Source organism: Papaver somniferum, chromosome 4 (assembly GCF_003573695.1).
Source record: "Papaver somniferum cultivar HN1 chromosome 4, ASM357369v1, whole genome shotgun sequence".
NCBI lineage: Eukaryota > Viridiplantae > Streptophyta > Magnoliopsida > Ranunculales > Papaveraceae > Papaver > Papaver somniferum.
Window position 1 is genome coordinate 49,417,111 of NC_039361.1, and position 14,759 is coordinate 49,431,869.

A 14,759-nucleotide genomic window follows, 5' to 3' on the forward strand; every position below is an offset into this window, starting at 1 on the left:
GTTGTACGTTCGACTAATATTTTGGATTTTTCAGAAGAGTTTTGACTGAAACTCTCAATTTTGCTTGAATGAGCAAGTAGGGCTTTGCTCCTGCGACCAATATTTTAAGTATATTAAAATAATGATGTTTTAATATTTTTTTTGAGAATGACGGACGGTCATGTGACTATTTGACTTTTTGGCTTTTTGGAAGTTTAAGCAATATTGGAGAAATATGGAAAAATAATAGGTTTTTGATCAAACGAGGTAATTGCATGAAATGTGAGAAGAAATAATAATAATTAAATAAGAAATTAAGGAGGCGTGGGACCGACCACGGCCAAGGCATGGGGGGACGGCCGGTAGGCCCGGTCCCATGACGCTCTTTTCTATTTTATATTATATTATTCATCCTTGTATGAAGAAATATGGAGAAACTAAGAGTTCTGCTCAAATGAAAGAAGTTTGCTTAAAAAACGGAGTTTACATGAGATGAGAAAAATAATAAAATAAGATGAAAAATAAAAGGGAGAGGCGTGGTACCAGCCACGATGGCACGGCCAGCCCGCCGGTGGACCCGGTCCCGTGTGCGCCTCTCTTTTTTTTTATTATTATTTTTCTTTCCTATTTTGCATAGGTTTCCTCGTTCGTCCATATTTTTGAATGCTCGTTTATGCATTTGGGTGCTCGTTCGTGCATTATTTTTTAAGTACACTCGCATCGTTTTCTCGGGGCTTACTCGGTGGTAGCCTAAATGCCCGGAAAGTGAATATTTATCATTAATCCATGGAATTCATCTGAGAAAATCCATGAAACAGAGTAATGAGATAAAATGGATTATTTTCTAGGAATTCAATTGATGAATGTTGCGTTAGAATTAATCTATGAATGTCTCTATACTAGCATGCAATATGTCTAGGAGCATTATATTTATTCAATAATAGAGATAGGAGATGGTAGAGACATCATACTTGTTCTGAATATTAATTTTGTATAGTTAGGGAATACTGAGACATCTCGAAGACGTTAACGCTCTGTACTAGCATGCAATATGTCTAGGAGTCATCCAATCACTATCAACTCTATAGAGAAGTGTTGATGAAATATGCGAAGTATTGAAAGCTCAGTTGAGAGGCTTTAAGGATCACATATTCATGCATGCTCTGAGAGGTTGTACACTCAGTCAGAGATTGTGAAATGAGCTTTCACGGTATCCTAAAATATGAGTTTCACATATGTGTCTGAAACCGCGTCAGAAATATGCAAGATCATGATTTTATGATTTTAGCCTTTGTCTAAAATCCACCATCAACATTAAGCCCCCTTCTTAGTGAGGGACAGTCATGTTCCACGGTAAGCACTGGATGGTGATTTTCCTGATTATAAACGAATTAAGGAATTTAACTAGGTTGTAAGAGATATTACTATATGAAAAAGGACTTTGAGAGTATGATAGAGCGTCGTCCAGTGAGCGTGGAGAGATGAGGAAATCGCTGATTCGGGTGGTTGAACGCCCAATTTTGGTCAGTTTAGCACTTACGGGCCCAGGCCCAAAAAGGAAATCCTTATTTAATTAGGTTTTTGGAAATAAAATTGTTATAAAATGAATGAAACATTTTTTTTATTTCTCCTGACCGACCAAGCTCTCACCTCTCTCATCTTCCTCACGCCTGCACTAAAAGAAAAAAAAATTGAAGCTTGACATGCGCGGACCACTGCCGGTGAAGTTCCGACCAGTTCTGGCGCCCACCAAGGTAAGTAAGATTTATATTTTTTACGGTTATAGATTATTCATTTTAAAAAATTATATGTACATGTATATATATATATATGAGCTTTCACAAGATATTTTTCTTTAGAAACGAACGTCCGTCAGTCAGTTTAAGAAACGAACAATAGTCCCTAACGTAGGAGAGATTTCTTCTTTTTTTTGAATAGACATGGTCTAATTGTAGTGAAGAAAAAAAAAATTATGAGCTTTCACGAAAATAAAATTTTATTTTTAATATGTGAGCTTTCACAAAAATAGCATAAACTCTCGTTTCAAAGGTGGGCGCTCGTCCGAGAGAAAAAATGTTGTTTTTCTTTTTATTTACGTGAGCTATTCACGTTTTTTTTTTTTTACTTTTTTTTTTACTTTTTTTTTTGATTTACATGAGTTGCTCAAGTTTTTTTCTTAAATTTATTTTATTTTTTAATTTATTTTGCTAAAATTCAAATTTTGATTTTTTGAATAATCGTTGAAAATAGATAATGTAATGAAATAATAATGTCTTTATGTGAGCTTACACAATTTGATAGTGGAACCCGTCCAAAAAAATTAAGAAAGTTAATGGATGCTCACACAGTAGAAAGTTACGTGAGTCGTTCACGGTTTTATATGAAAATCAAGTTTTGATTTTTGAATAATGAACTTTGCTCGTTTTTTGCAGGTTTGAAGAAACAAGAAAATTCTTGAAGCGTTAGCTTTCGTGTTATAATCACTACTGTTAGTGAAACTGTGAACATGTAAGCGTTGGATTGTTACCGTGACTTATTACGTGTTTGTTATTGGCATATCCATGACTCCATATATTTCGCCACAGATAATGGTGATTCCCAGCTACAACCACGTTTCTGGTTCTTCTGAAACATTCTAGAAACACCGAGCCAAAGATGAAGACTTCTGCAGACGTTCATGCCAAGGTGGATCAGCCTTTCATAGAAACGAGGAAGATGATACGTGGTATGTCTCTCGATCGTCTGAAAGTCGTCATGGTAGAATCAACGTTTTATCGGCTTCAGTAGATACGGAAGAAAACAGAAGACATGATGAATTATCACAAAAGAAAAGAGTTGAAGATGAAAATCTTGCATCTTATCAGCAAAAACGGCACCGGCTTCAGCAGGCGAGACTAGTAACAGAAAATGAAGTTTGATCCCATGCTGATAGTGTAGCTTATGATTCGGATGTAGATGAAGCTGAGTCTGCCTAGAAGCCCATTGAGCGCAAAGTTAGGACATATCCACCTAGTATGAGTGTTGAACGATTGGCCAAAGATGATTTATGAGCCAAATGTGAAGAAGACGACTATTTAGATGCAGTTTATGATGATCCTTACGACCGCTTGGAAGAAGTTCCTGAAAAAAATTCTGAAAATGACTCCGAGGAGGAGCTTGAAGAAGATTCCATGGAAGACGATGATCGTGGAGACAATGAATCTGATGATTAATCTTACTTGAAATCTTCCTGGATAGTTGAACATTTTTAATCTTCCTAGATATCATTTTGATCATTTGAGCAACTTTGCTTCATATATATTGAAATAGGATTTTTGAATGACAATCCTTTTATTATATATATATATATTTCTTTTTTTTACGCCTTTGATTGAATGAAGTGGACGAACGTCCATGTGCATAAAAGACCGGTCATAATCCTTTGATAGACCTTGTTTAATACTGCCCGTGTGTTCGTACTCTGGAAGTGCTAGACTGTGCAAACATTTTTATGAGTTGGGAAAAAACGTTTGATATGCACGAACGGTCAATCCCAAATTAAGGTGCCGGCCGTTGACCGCGTCCAGTCATGGTCATGGACTGTCAGTCCCCAGTATTATCACTTTTCTCTGCGCCACTGTTATCAATCTTGTTTGATTCAAGCTTCAGTAGAAATCGCAACTGTTTTGACCATCTGCAAAGGATAAGTATCCATCGTGTGTTGTGTATTGACCTTTAAGACTTAGGGTTTTTCGCTTATATAAATATATCTTCTTCCATTCTTTAGTCTAATCGTACAGAAGAAATATTTATCATAATCATACCTCTTATCATCATGTCTGGCAGTAGTACATCTTCTCAGAATGAATCTCCAGCAAGGCGTAAAATTGAAGCACCCATCTTGGTATGAAATATTTTTTTTTTTTTGTAATCATCAGTTGATCAAATTAAAATAATACTTGTTGAAGACGAATCAATGAGATCGACTTTCTTCTTCTTCTCCCGATAACTTGAGAACCAAACGAACTACTAAGATCCCCGCTTGTTTCAAACCTGCTCGTGCTGACGCTGGAATATCTATGAGTTTGTTTTTAATCAGAGATTCATTTGAGAGGTTCTCCAAACCTCTGTTGAACTTAGATGTCTCCTCGTTGCAGGTTGATATTCACGTTGACGTTAGGAAGAAAAAGAATGGAAAATCTTTGTAACAATAGTTGATGATAATGGTGATCATGATGCTGCCAATCTCTTAATCAATTTTACAGATGCTGATCTTGGTGTTTTTGTTCATGAATACCCAACAGCATGACTTCCCTTTGATATCCATATGAAAAATTCTTGTCAGGATAACCAACTCGTCGGAAGCTTCATCGTGCCCAAGTATTATGTATCTCTTTACACCAAGATATGGAGAAAGTATGGGCATGTTACCACTACTGAAGTGTGGAATAATTTTCTTCCGACCCTTCTGACCACAATTGTTGGACTATTGCCCATCATTGATGAAATGAAAAACAAGAATCTGCGAGATGTCAAGAAAAAAGAGCTCCATCGACGAGATGATATGATCTCGAACTGTAAGACCTTGAGGTTCAACTTAGGTTGGATCCATCTTCGACTTGAGATTATCAAGATTGATAGAGCGGTTGTTACTTCTAATATGATTTCCGCTTAAACTGCTATCATGGAAGAGGAGAAAGCGCTCGCGTTGGAGTCGATAATGGTTGATAAGGAAATTCAAGACTTGAGGGCTAAGGCCAAAATTTTCCAGAAGAGGCTTCAAATGGTATTCAGTAGAAACTATCTATTGTTAGGATATCATCAACACCATAGACGAGGAAATACGGCGAAGTTCCAATCGAGCTTCTTGGTGCAATTCGATAGGCCCACAAAGCCATGGGAAATTGTTCATGCCATATTCGAGGATTTTCATGGGTCGTTCGATTGAGAATCCATATCAAAGTCTTGTTGGTACTCTATGATTTTCCATTTCCTTGAGGATAGTGTAGTGTAGAGAAAATCTGTTTGATATCGTATTCTTGGAGAAATTCCTTCACATGTTTATTGGAATAAAGAGTTCCATCATCTGTAATGATGTGTTTTGGAATACCGGATCGGTGTATGATGTATTCCTTGATGAAGGCTGCAATACTGATGTCGGTAGTGCTTCGATGAGGAATGGCCTCAACCCATTTGGTGAAGTATTAAGTTAAATCATGTTGTTTTGACGATTATGGGTTGATTTTACCAATGATGTCCAGTTCCCGGCTGTAGAAAGGCCAAGGACTACTCGTAGAATGTAATGGAAGACAAGGAGTGCGGATGAGGTTACCATGTACTTGGCATTAATGACATTTCTGGACATAGGCAGTGGCATCATCTTACATGGTTGGCCAGTAATATTTCTCATGAGTCTGGAGAAATAGTTTCCTCTTTCCTTGATGTTCTCATTCGTGCATTTCTCACCGAAGCTCTTGTGATATAAGATCCCTTCAAGAAAGACAAACCTCTTAGCTCTCTGAGTGAGTTTGATTCCTTCTTTCTTTTCTGACGGCAAATCATTGTTATGAAGGTATTTGATGTAAGTCTCCCTCCAGTCCCCAGTGTGGTGGATCGTTAGAGCTTCTAAATGATGAGGCGGCGTTTTACAATTGGGACAAGATCCTTGTAGCATTCTCGACTGAGCCTCCATGGAGTGCCAATAGCACCCGAGCCTTTTGAGTCTCCTGTAAAGTGTCACCACCAACGTTTGTCCACATATTTCTTCATGTATGCATTTGAGTTACTCGCTCGCTTCTTCGTCTCTGAGGCATTGTGACAGAGACCCATCAGGGTTGCGATAATATAATATAGCTGAAAAAAGTTCTTTAATTCTCTAAGGTTAATTTTTCCTTATGTAAGAGAACTGCATAATTCGTGAATGATAGGTGCCCGCCAGTCGCTTGCTTGAGCATCTTCAACTTGAGTGAGATAGGTAGATGACACAGAACGTATTTGTACAGTGATGGATTTCTCTGATCCTTCAAATTACAATTTGGAAGCAAGAGATGCCAAACAGTCATCATGCCTGATATTGATACGATTAGTATGGACGATTGTTGCATCAGTAAAATTGGCTAATAATCGTTGTGCTTCAGATATGAATGGAGCAAGTGTTACTTCTTTCAGAGAATATACATTATTCATCTATTTGAATAATAGCTTTGGGTTTCCTCTTATCTCCTGGTGCATTTCTCGTGCTTGCTTGGCCAAGGATAATCCTAAAAATAAAGCCTCGTATTCTGCTGAATTGTTGGTGCATTGGAAATCTAGATTGAACGAATGTGAGAAGACTTCACCATACGAAGATACTAACACCATGCCCTCTCTACCAGTATCAATATTGTTTGGAGTGGAGGATCCATCAAAATATAGTAACCATGTTTCTTCTTTAATGACTGATATTTCCGGAAACTCACCCGGCATATCTTCATGCAGCATTGTGATGTCTTCCTCTGGAAAGGCAGCGAGTAAGTCTTCAACTGCTTGGCCCTTGATTGCTTAGGTTGGGACACATGCTATGTCAAACTCTAGCATCTGAAGTAACCACTTTTCTGGTCTCCCTATCAAAGCTGGTTTTGATAGTAAGAATTTTATAGGCATCTTTAGCAACGAGCATGACTCTGTTTGACGGTAAATAATGTCTGAATTTCTAGATAGCATGAACCAATGCTAATCATACTCTTCCAGTATCGGAGTTCAGCATCTTTCATTATACGAATAAAGTAGTAGATTGGACATTTTACGCCTTCTTCGTCCTCTTGAGCAAGGAGAGCTCCAACAACAACATTACTGGAAGCCGTGTACAGTATCAACGGCCGTCTTTGCACCGGGGATTTCATGACAGTATGTGATAATAGTATCTGCTGGATCATTTGAAAATCATCTTGTTGGATGGTCGTCCATGCAAAATTTGCTCCCTTCTTCCGTAGAGGAGTAAATGAGGCAATAAGTTGAGATAAGGTCAGGAATGAAACGTCATATGTAATTTACCTTGCCCATAAATCTCTGAATATCTTTCATAGTGCGTGGAGGAGGCATGGTGGTAATAGCTTTTGTCTTTTTTGGGTCAATTTTGATCTCTTCTTTGGTGACTTGAAAACCTAGAAATTTTCCAGAGGATTCATTCTTAGTTTGTATTCTCTGCACCTCTCGAAGACCCGTCTCCAGAAATCTAGATGAGATGCTCGAGTTTTCGATTTGACAACCACATCATCGAAATAGTCTTCTACTTGTTTATGCATCATGTCATGAAAGATAGCATTCATTCTTCGTTGATAGGTGGCACCTGTATTCTTCAATACGAAAAGCATCACAGTGTAATGAAAGTTCCTGACAGGCATTCAGAACGCAGTTTTACTAGCATCGTACTGATACATCTTGATCTCGTTATAGCCATTGTATCTATCTATAAATGAAAAAATGCCATGACCACTGATTGCACCGATGAGCATGTCAATGTTAGGTAAGAAAAAGGCGTCCTTCAGGCAACATTTGTTCATATTTATGAAATCTACATAGCAGCGGATCAGATCATTTTTCTTCATAACCGGGACAATATTTTCCAGCCACGTTGGATGTTGAATGGGTTTGATGAATCCCACTGCTAATAGTTTCTGAACTTCAACTTTAATTTGTTCCTCGACTTCATGTCCGAACTTCCTGGGCGGTTGTTTGACATATTTGGAGCCATGAGTTATGTACAAGTGATGCCTGACTAACTTGTCGTCTAGACCGGGCATTTCCTCGTACGTCCAAGCAAAAATATCTTGATACTCCTTCAGCATGCTTATCAATCATGTTGGTTTCTCTGATAACAGTGCAGAACAAATTAAGATTGGTCTTGGATCTTCCTATGTTCCGATGTTGATTATCTCAAGATCATCATTAATTGAGTCAATGTCATCTTGTAGTTGCGGTGGAGCATTTTGAATTTCTTCTTCAGGCTATTGTTCGTTGTGACATGACTCTTCAGGGCGGGGATACTTTTCATGGACCTCCCCTGATAATTGTTAATCTCTGCGTCGGAGGTAGATGATCATCCGTTCCGTATCATAGTTGGTTATAAAATTAGATCCCTCTTAGTATGATTGTGAGTCGAGACCTGATCCTAATGACGCTTGAGCGGTTTGGCAGGTGGCTTGGAGGGTCTAACATCATCTGTTGTAAATGATGGTTTGTCAGCAGCTTCTTGATCCACCTACTTCTCATAAGTAGTGAAACTGTTGGCTTGAGGATGGGTATCATTGGCGTCAGGAGATGAACGTTCCACCACTTGAGCTCCCAAAATTCTTGTCAAATCCACCAGGCAGTTGAATAAATTATCAATTGCTTCCTTCAGTCGTTTCACATTTCTTGCCAAAATTTATTTCCTCCGTGCTAGCTCAGCCAATGTTGGAATATCTCCATCAAATGCATCAGTAGAGGGGAATGGAGTGGTAAAATAAGACTGATGACTATTACCAGAATTTTTCAAAGGGGCATGAAAAGCATTTTCATTCGAAAGATTCTGATCGGAATTCAAATTAGTTGGATCATACCTAAAACCGACTATCTTTGTGAAAATTTGGATTGCAACCGAGAGATTAATCTCCCATTGTGGTTGCCAATCTGTTGATGGGTGAAAACAATTTGTTGGTAAGGAAAAGTGGAGAGACGATCTATCGGCCCCTCGAACAAGCAAATTGCTTAAACTTTTTTCAAACAGATGTACTGCACGGGAGTGCTTTGAGTTCTAGAGATCAATATGTATGACTCCGGCCTAAACCAAGACAATGGTCGTTCAAGAGTAAATTGGTCACAAAGAGGGATGAGGGTCGATCTGTAGGAGGGAAGCTGAGAAGTGCGTGTGAGATCAATGATGATCGAGGATTGTGGATGTTTTGGAGATTTATGCAAGTTTGTGAACTGTTGAGTTCAGATGAGATAAGTTCTGACCGATTGAGTGATAATTTCTTATGGATCGAAATTCTTCTACTCAATCGTAGATCCAGCAACTTATTTATATTGCAATAATAGTAGACACGTTGATCCCCAGTAAGTGTGGCGGTTGCTGAAGAGAGAGAGTGGGAAAGTGGGAAATCGTGGTCAAACCAGTTCCTTATGCGTGGGAGAATTGGCTAAGTGTCCATCCACTACTTTTCTAACTCCTTCAACTGCTTGCACGACTTACTCACATTTCTCATTGTGGGTGTACACATGTGTCGTAGGCCGCAAGAGAAAACCCTAGTGAATATCCCCCCATGTGACATGATTGATATCTCATGAATATGGAGTCTGCAAGGAAGACATGTATTTAATTGACTGTTGACTCGACTACTTAGCCTTGATGAGTCGATCATAATGAACGAGTGTGGTATGCTCTAAGACTCATGGATTGAGCATAACGTGTCTGCTGAGACAGAATAATGGAAAGACGTTGAGTCTTGATGAATTGTGATATATCATTTTACCAGTTGAGGTAATAATGATGTTTTGATAACTTGAATCGACAAACATCCAATGAGATGGCTCGATCATGGACTTGTTGACAGGAAATGATATTGAGCACTTGTCTGCATCATGAGTTGTCGAAGAATAAAGATTGTAATGGTCGACTCACGAACCAAATATTGGTTGATGAACCAATGAAATATTAATAGATGGATCAGTGGAGTTCTCGAATGTTGATAGTTGAATCAACATGAGGAATATTGCTCGGTCGAGCAATTAAACATTGATGGTTGAATCAATATTGTCAGAGTGAGTTCTGAACCGAGTTGATGCTAACTTAAGCAATTTAGTGTTGATAGATGAGAAAAGCAAATATTGCTAGTTTGAGAAAATATTGCTCGATTAATGAATTATTGGTAGCGGGCCAAATAAAATATTAACTAAAAAATACCGATAGCTGGACCGAGTATTGTATAATTAATTAGAATTTTGATTGTTGGATCAACATAAAATTATCAGTGTTTGAACTTGTTCAGAGTTATGCTTTGCGTAGCATTTGGTTCGAAACCCTAATTTTGATTGATTGTTGATCAATGGATGATTTACTTAAAATCAACCATGAGTGAGATAGGGACCGGACACATGAGATGGTGGGATGACCATGTAGCTCCCAGATGCTCGAATTAGCATGCACCAAAATCCTTTGTAGAACAGTTGGTGAAAGGATGATTAAATGCATGTTTAATCTTTATTAAAACAATGCTCGTCTGAGCATTAGGTGGTAAAACCTAATTATGGAGAGAAGAGGGACCTAACAAGGGGTATGGAACCGGCCCTTGGTGGTCGTGGGACTAGCTGATGGTCGATCGATAAAATTACAGGTTGTTTGGGAAAAGTTTGAACCCAATATGAACTGTAGAAGATTAATTAGGTCAAAAATCATCAAATGTGTAGGATAGGATTTTGCAAGCCAAAGGGGCGATCTTGGACAACCAAGGTGGCATGCCCGTGTCACCATGTTACTCGTGGCTCAATTCTGAGAATTTTGATACTTTCTGGTGTGTGTTCGAGAAATATTATGGATTTTCAGAAGAGTTTAATCTTGACTGAAACTCTCAATTTTTCTTGAATGAGAAATTAGGACTTTGCTCGTGCGACCAATATTTTAAGGATATTAAAATAATGATATTTTAATATTTTCCATGAGAATCCCCGACGTTCGTGTGACCATTTGATTTTATGGCTTTTTGGAAGTTTGAGCAATATTGGAGAAATATGGAAAAATTAGGTTTCTGCTCAAATGAGTGAATTTCATGAAATGAGAGAAGAAATAATAATAAAAATAAATAATTATGGAGGCGTGGGACCGGCCATGGCCAAGGCATGGCCAGCTGGCCGGTGGTCCGGGTCCCGTGATGCTCTTCCCTATTTTTTATCCTTGTGTGAAGAAATATGGATAAGTTAAGAGTTTTGCTCAAACGAGGAAGTTCGCTTAAAAAAGGGAGTTTTCATGAGATGAGGAAAATAATAAAATAAGATGAAAAATAAAAGGGAGAGGCATGGGACCGGCCACGGGGCATCACCAGTCGGCCGGTTGGCCCGGTCTCGTGTGCGCCTCTCTTTTATTTTTTATTATATTCCTTCCCTATTTTGCATAGTTCGCCCATATTTTTGAATGCTAGTTAATGCATTTGGGTGCTCGCTCGTGCATTATTTTAAAGTACACTCGCACCATTTTCTCGAGGCTTACTTCGGTGGTGGCGCAAACGCCTGAAAAGTGAATATCTATTGCTAATCCATGGAATTCAGCTGAGAAAAAACATGAAACAGAGCAATGAGATAAAATAGATTATTTTCTAGGAATTTAATTAATGATTGCGTTAAAATTAATTTATGAATGGATTTATACTAGCATGCAATATGTCTAGGAGCATTATGTTTATTCGAGAATTGAGGTATGAGATGGTAGAGACATCATCCTCGTTCTGAATATTAATTATGTATACTCAGGGAACACTGAGACATCCCGAAGACGTTAACGCTCTATACTAGCATGCAATATGTCTAGAAAATGAGCTTTAAGGATCACATCTCGAAGACGTTAACGCTTTATCCAATCACTATCAATTTTATACATAAGTGTTGATGAAATATGTGAATTATCGAAAGCTAAGTTGAGAGTCCTTAAGGATCACATATTCATGCATGCTCTAAGAGGTTGTACACTCAGTCATAGATTGTGAAATGAGCCTTCACGAATCCTAAAATATGAGATTCACATACGTGTCTGAAGCCGCATCAGAAATATGCAAGATCATGATTTTATAATTTTAGCTTTTGTCCAAAATCCACCGTCAATAAGTTCCCATAACGCTCTCAATTGTTTCTTCATCAGTGAACAATTGCGTAACTTCATTTTCTTCCAGATAATCGGGACATCTTGACATTCACTATAACCCAACTTTTTGATCAAATTTTTTTGCAAGTCTTGAGTGACATCACCGTCTAATTATTCATCCGAAATATCTAAACTTATGTTATCTATTGATCAAAGTTAAATATATCTATAAGTTAATAAAATATTAATTATTAATTATTAATTTATCGGTTAACTAATATCTCGCTTAATCAATAAATTCTGGTGATCCCAACTGCATAAATTGTAGAGTTTTTATTGTAATAAATATATTTTTATTGAAGCATGTAATAAATATTATAAAGGTCAACTGTCAATCATCACTCAAAATGATATCTAAGAAATTCTAAACAAACATATGCAACACGTTACTAACGCTAAAATAAGTCTTGGTTCATGTTATACGAAAATTTCCTACCTCGATCGCTTGAAATCTTTAACCTTGAAGAAAAATGCCTAAACGAGTACGATCAAAATCAAATATGCTCTTTCTTGTTCTCACGATGGGAAACTTTTGTAAGGTGCTTGGCATATCGGTATCCAAAACTTGAGTGGAACGAAGATGAGAGAAATAGAAAGTAAAGTCAGCTAATTTTTATTTAAGGATTCTTCTCATGCAGAGTACACAATATTTAGGTTAAATAGGAAAATCTAGTTTTGGATATAAAACGTTTCTTTAAAGTTTTCACCTCTTGGCATTATAGATATATGCCAAAAGAGACTAATAAGGTAGTGGATATTCTATCAGGCATAGCAAGAGTTGATAGAATGTGTAGTATCTAATTACGGTACGACACAATGTGTTTGAGCCACATATTTGAAGTATGTGGTCCATTTTTGTATGTTGACATCTATTCTAAAGTATAAAATAAAGTGACAAAACAGTTTTATTACACAACTGTTTAACTAAATTTTTTGTTAACTTTCAATTGTTTTTCAAAAAGTAAATCTTTTACGGGGATGTGGGACAAGTTTTCAAGTTAAAACGTGTCGAGAAAATAAAAATGGGTCACATACTCAATGTATGTGGACTGACCACATCTTAAACCGAGGGGTCTTAACACTGAAAACGCGGGGTACCAAAATACACCACCAACTTTTTCTTAGGCATCATGTATATACAAACTTAAATATAATTTCGAGAGTTCAACTTAATGAATCTCAATCAAGGAATAATATTCAAATTTATATCTCTTTCTCTCACAATCAGAATGTTTACGCAGACAAGTCCGTGAACCTGATTTGCGGGTGAGAGTACTTGGTGATTCCAAAAATCAATTTCTAAGTATCAATTAAGTCGTATCCAAACAAGGATGGATGTAGCTACTTTGATTGATTAACGCACAACCTGTGATATTTCAATTATAAAGATAAACAATATAATGCAGAAAAATAAATAACACAGACACCAGAAATTTTGTTAACGAGGAAACCGCAAAGGAAAATTTGTTGATTGGTCCAAAGCCCATATAGTTATTTATAGTAAGGTCCGACCAGATTTTTCTTTTATCCAGAGGTCCAAAATTAATTAAAACATAGAAATGACCATAATACCCTCTGCTACCAAACATGTGTGTCTACACTGCTTACAAATTTGAGTACATATCTGGCACACTGCTCACAAATTCGAGCACATATCTGCTAAAAAATTTGAGTACATAAATGCCGCACTGCTTACAAATCTGAGTACATATCTGTTGCACTGCTTACAAATTCGAGTATATATCCGCTGCAAAACTTTTGCATTCCTCATAATTATTTTCAACCACCTCATCTCCCTCGCATTTCCATTAAAAAAACATGAAACAAGCAGACTGGAGGTGTTCAAACAAACATCTTGTTGTCAACATAAGACCATCCCAATCTTCATCTTCTACTTTGTCGTGAATGTCCTGGATTGGGATTAGAAAAAAAAAACAGATAAACATTAAAAGAGTAAATTTTTTAATGGCATAAATATGCTTAACAACACCCAGGACTTGTTTTTCTAAGATGGGTAATAAACATCACAAGTTTTGTGTACTTATCTCATTAAATTCAAGATGAGTCAAATTAGGTGCTGCTTTGAGCAGTGGAAATACTGATTTATCAATAGTTACTTCCAGTTCTAGTAACAACTTCTCCAAATTATGAAATATAGGTACAATGTTTACGAACTCGTCCGCAACGGATATTGTCTATTCATCACAACTAAAGCAAAATTAGCAAGTATATTAGTTTTTTGGAATCTGCTTGAGCATATATTACATAAAAATTTAAAGAGAGCAAAAGAAAGAAGAGTACCTGTAGGGTTGCAGCACATATTGTTAAATTTTTTACATGTGCAAGCGCTTGAAAAAACTTACTTACAGCTGCACCTATCTTTCGCCCCCTTGGTACACAAAGCCAAACGCTTGCAGACTCTAGTGTTTGAAAACTGGAAAGAAAATATTCCTTTTCCACCCAACCATGATAGGTAAATGACACTAGATTTGGTGCATTAATTTTGAGAGCACAGTCTTGTAAACCATCATCATCATCACATCTGCCGTTATCAATTTCCAAAATATTTGAATTAGAAGATTACCTCAACTCTGAAGCTTTGACAAAATGAAGAATCAACTCTTAATTAATCACCAATTCGAGTAATTTAATGCTCAATAATCATAACAAACTCATTACACCAGATATGTATTGTCAATTCATACACATATTTCAGTATTACCCATATGTACTAATGGATCAAACCAAAAAAAAGTGGAAAAACACTGAACAAGCAGAATCAAAAGAATTTTATATCAGTACACCAGATATGTACTGTCAATTTATACACAAAAACAAACTATAACAAACCCAAAAAATAAGAGAAAACCTATAGATTCATAGTAACCACAAAAAGAAAACAGTACGTCATATATGTACTCATAGGTAATAC